Source organism: Nanorana parkeri, unplaced genomic scaffold (assembly GCF_000935625.1).
Source record: "Nanorana parkeri isolate BGI_ZX_2015 unplaced genomic scaffold, ASM93562v1 scaffold553, whole genome shotgun sequence".
NCBI lineage: Eukaryota > Metazoa > Chordata > Amphibia > Anura > Dicroglossidae > Nanorana > Nanorana parkeri.
In genome coordinates this window covers 86955-92368 of record NW_017306821.1, presented here as the reverse complement: position 1 = coordinate 92368, position 5414 = coordinate 86955, and the positions used below count along the sequence as shown (strand labels likewise).

General features: G+C 42.6%; 1 protein-coding gene across 1 annotated transcript in view; it reads left to right on the top strand.

The window, feature by feature from the left end:
• Positions 1-4797, top strand: part of LOC108791471 (glyoxal reductase-like) — a 120817-nt gene extending 116020 nt beyond the window's left edge. The window contains exon 8 of the mRNA XM_018561969.1: positions 4731-4797. The gene's annotated coding sequence lies outside the window, so the exon portion shown is untranslated. The remainder of the gene's footprint in view (positions 1-4730) is intronic.
• Positions 4798-5414: the final 617 nt, after the last annotated feature.

Below are 5414 nucleotides of genomic sequence, written 5' to 3'. Positions count from 1 at the left end.
GGTTCAACAAAATTAGTTTTTTATCTTTTACTGCCTGGAGAGATTTGCTTTTACCCCTTGGAGACAAAACAAGAAGTGACAGGGAGCCTCTCCAAAGTGATCCAAAGATCGTCAGTTGTCACTGGAACAGGGACCCCCACTCATGGGAGGATTTTTGTTCTTCTGCCCCAGTGATAGCTGTAAACTTTTGTATTTGCAATCATTTTCTGTCCAACTGACCATGGTCACCAGGAAAAAATAAGAGGGTGCATATCCCTAATGGAATCAGTTTCAAACTAACGGGTTTTAACCCTTTCCCAGTTTAAAAAAAGTTTTGGCTTTAGATACACTTTAAAGTGCACATGTGCCCTGATTATGGGTATGAACCTATTTACTAGGAATGTCCCGATGCCAATACTAGTGTCGGTATCTGGGCTGATACAGGGCATTTTTATGAGTACTTGTACTCATAAAAATGCCCCAATACTAAAGGCTGATACTAGCCCTTAAAATTTTAAATTTTTTAAGTTCGGCTGCCTGAGCTCCCATGCTAGCTGGGGACCTCAGGCAGCCGGCTTGGGACCTTGCCGTAGCTGTCTTTGACCGCGCCAGTCTGGCCCCATATCTCATGCTCCTCTTTTCCAGTGCCCACAGAGTCAGGCACAGCAAAGGACAGCCCCACACCGCCGTGCAGCTCTGGAGCCCAGCACAAGCCCAGCACCCACACGCAGAGCCTGGCACCCACCTGCAGAGCCCGACACAAGCCTGGAACCCACCCGCACTGCCCAGAGAGCCCGGCACCCACATGCAGCCCTGCTAAGATCTGCACACAGCCCTGGTGAGATCTCCACGCGTCCGTGACGAAATCTGCACGCAGCCCTGGCGAGATCTGCACGCAGCACTGGTGAAACTCAAACGCAGCCCTGGTGAGACCACACGAAGCCCTAGTGAGATCGCGCGCAGCCCTGGTAAGTCCCAAACGTAGCCCTGGCGAGATCTGTACGGAGTCCTGGTGAGACCCAAACACCGCCCTGGTAAGACCACATGCAGCCCTGGTGAGATCGGCATGCAGCCCTGGTGAGACCGTATGCAGCCCTGGTGAGATCTGCACGCAGCCGTAGCTAGATTTTCATGCAGTCCTGGTGAGACCCAAACACAGCCATGATTGCTGGATGCCATTCTCCATTACTGAATAATCATGGACTTCTGAGATTAGTAGACCTCTATAGTCGGTTGCCATTCTTCATTGCTGTATAATCATGGCTTGATGGAATCTGTAGTCCTATATTGCTGGTTGCCATTCTCCATGGCTGAATAATCATGGATTAAGTTACAGTTCTTCATAATTATAAAGAAATTACCCTAAATTCATTGGTCTGTATTGTTTTAGAAAAAATGTCACATATCCGTTTAAGAAAAAGTATCGGTAATTGGTATCCGTAATTGGTATCCGCAAGTACTTGATCTTGAAAAAAACAAATCATCCCTGACCTATCTAGCTGTTTATAATGTGAAGTTATTCATTCTCAAAGATCACAACAAAGATTCAAGATTTTTAGTGAGTTTCAAACAACTTAGAAACACTTGCTGTTTGTCTACATTAGAAGGCCGGCAGCCTGCCAAGATCTGTTTCTGAAGAGTTTGGAGAAGGCAGGAGAGGTGAACAATCTAGGACAACATAGCTGAACTGGAAAGTGAGCTGCATTGGAGAATTTCTCCAAATCAGCAATGTTGTCCTAGATTGTTCACTTCTCCTGCCTTCTCCAAAATCTTCACCCTCTTGTGAATAACCCTGTAAGTGTATTGTGAGGTTTGAAAATTAAAGTGGAACTCTAGGCTTCTACTGCTTAATGTTTATATGAGAAGATACTGTATACACATATATTTAATTGTAGGCTTCCTGAAAGTCAAGCTCTGTTGGAGCACCCATTTCATCAAAGTGCTCATTGTTGGTCTTATAATCTGATGTGACAGTAACCACAGGAAGAGGTGATTTTGCAAGGGTCTGATTATAAGGACAGTTCTTGATGAACAATTGGATACATTTTTAATAATTTTGCTGAATTGAAAATGTTGGATGTGGACTAAATGAACCAATATTCTACTACCTTTTATACTTTTTTGACTCACAGTGGTAAAAATAAAACTTCACGTATAAATACTATGAACTAGTGAAAACTATTTGTGATGTACGTAGACTCAGATGAACTGAAACTTCTGACCTCTGCTAGCAAGACGACAGGAGCGCACTGATTAATAGATTAATTGCTTTGGCCAACATAGACTGTTATAATTTTTTAAAGAAAACAAATTGTCTGGAATTCCCAGCTTTGGATGACGTCCAGTACATAAGAATCTGACCAGATCTACATTTCCTAGTGAGGTGCTGACATGAAGTCACCTTTATTCCTAGATGTAGAATTTAGAGACCTTTATTATATTCAAGTAATGTATCTGCAGATTGGATCATTGTAGTTTCTAGAATCATGATTACCCCATGGAGCTACATTTGTGTTTCATCTACAAGTGATATGGCCTCTCTGTAGGTGTTCAGTAACTTTTTATTTCATATATACTTCTCCCCAGAACAAAGCTTAAAATTATGAATAATTTAGATAACAGTTATAATTGTAGATCCCTGATTCATGCTATATTTAAAAGTGGATCAAAAACTGACGACATTTAGGGGCCTCTGTTTAAAAACAAAGTGACCCTTGCAAAAAGTTAATACTTCCCTCACTCATTGCCCGTGTCACTGATCTGCACTTTATTGCAGATATACAGCTGCTTGAAGAATTTTCTGAATCCAAGGCTTAGGAGTGTCAGATTCCTGGTCCTCATTTATTCTCTCTGCTTCCTCCTGCCCATTCCTGCCCTACTACAGGAAACAGTAGTGAGGTAGGGGCCAGCAGATGAAATCACTGAGTGCAGCAGAAGATCAGGCATCCGAAACATTCAGGAGATGTTCTGAATGCTGAAGGGTCTTCATCAGCGGTAACTTTGCAGTACATCGCAGATCAGCAGCTCACACATTTGGAAAAGTATGAACACTTCTCTTTGCAGGGGACACTATGTGTGTAATTACTATTTTAGTGACAGAGTCAGGGGCGTCCCGAGGCAAGGTGTCACCTGGAGCAGAGACCGGGTGCACCCCGCAGTGACATCATCGCGCATGAGCGTGAGTCATCTAATTGACGCCAGGCGGCGGCCATGTTGGTGATGGACGCCGGCGAAGAGAGGAGGGGACGTTCACCCGGCGGGATGAGGTATGCCGCCGGGTCCCCTCCTCTCTCCTGACACTTTTGGGCTCTCAGTCCATGACCGAGTGCCCGACTTTTTAGAGGGGGTGACACCACAATGACTGTCAGTCACTTTGGTACCACCGCTCCAATGGTGTCACCCAGTTGCGGGCTGTGACGCCACTGGACAGAGTCTCTTTAAATTGTACCCAATCAAGGCAGTATTTAGAAATCTTGCTGCACTAACCCAGTGATGCTCAGCTCCAAACCATTAATCCCAGTAGCGCTGCATGATATCTCCATTATGTAAGAGGACAGTTTCATTAATTAGAAGCCTGTATAAATTCCTGTATAAATCTATATATGGAGATAATTGACTGTGCAATTCCTTTGAATGCTCTTTTAATAACAATCCCCAAGCATGCATATTTATAACTACGGCAAGGGAAGAAGAAGAGTAGGATGATGTGCTAGCTTTACTTAGTAATAGGCAATAGCAAACAGCCAAAATTAACATAGTCATACACTATGCCCTTCAAGATCAGTTAGCCAAGGAGGTCTGTAGAGGTCCACTTATGCCCAGACATAGGGATTGTATGCCAAAGTAAACCAGATTGGGAGATGGCCATCTGATGTCTTTGCTGCATAACTTTTCTGAACAACACAATTTATTTTTCTTGTGGAAAGAACTGAAAAAACAGGAGCTCTTAGAGGATCTTTAGGATCCCCATTGAACACCAGTGCCCTAGGCACATACTGTATGAATGATAACATGCTTTCCTGGAAGCTCTACCCTGTTTGTCATTATACTTTATTACTGCCTTTCGAAATAAAGCTAGAGGGTGCTATTGAAATGTAAATGCTTTGTGCTTTATGTGCAGGGGTGGCACTGGAGTGGACAGTCCCCAATGCAAAGCCTAGAGCAAAAGTGGAAATGGCTGTATGTTACTCGAACTCCCATGTTCCATGATGCCTCTGCTGCAGGGTTCCCCTGCACCCTACACCACAAAACTAAAGACATAATAAGAAAAATTGTGTTTTTGATGTACGCCAAAGTATGGTCCAGAAGTGCCTTATGGTATTTAGTGCCCTGCGTCCGTAACAAATACAATGATGACAGGCATAGATAAAATGTCACATTTATTTCACAATTACCTTTGAAGTAAACTGCAAATTTTTTTTGGTTCCACGAAAAACAAAAGAATGTTTTAAAGTCAACCTACTGTGGATTAATTGATTGGACATACGCGATTATACTACTACGAAACAATTAGCCAGCTGCTATGGAAGAAAAGTGCATCAATAAACCATATACCGATACAAGTGTTGCTGGCATGCATGGTATTGTTTCTGAAATTCCACTGTCATTTTGTATCACTTTTTCCATTCAGTATCAGTAGACGAGCTGGTAGCTTGAGCATTTTTTTTTTAAAGCATCTTGAAATGCTACTGTATAAGCTAATAGCACATTGAGATCCCTGTGATTCTAATCATTGGTTCTGTGTCTGACAGGTGTTTGACTTTCAACTGCAGCCGAGTGACATGGAACATTTATCATCCCTGCATAGTAACAGGAAGCTAATTCATCTGACATACCCACTGTGGAGAGGATGAATCCAGAATGCAGACACAACTCTCAAAACACTGGAGGCTCTGTTGTGAAAAGCGCATACAAACCACTATCACACGGGTCATTCAAGAGTGATTATAGACATGCCAGGAAAATGTTATTAGCTGCAATTACTCTTGACCCACTTCAAAAACACTATTTCTTTGAATATATTGTGTTATTTCTTTCAATTTGTTGTTGCCTTTGTTTTGAAATGCAATCCAATTTACTTATCACTAAATACATTTTTATAGGATTTCTTGGGACAGTGGTAGATGGTGGCAGATTAAATCATGGCTTTAACATGGGCAGTTCAGTTTGAATGTACTGTATGCTTATAAAATATAGAAGCAGATGTCGCCTTCGGTGTCCAAAAGAGTCCATAAAGCTAGAGATATAGGCAGTTAAAGTTATACTGTATACTAACCTCAATTTTCCTATAAAAGCCAAGCATGACCAAACGTTTGCACCTTCCAATGGTCATTGAAGCTGCCAGTCATACTAAACTAGTGGTTCTCAACCTGTGGGTCGTGACCCAAAAGTGGGTCGTAACCCACAGTTGAGGGGGTCCCCACATATCCTTGTGC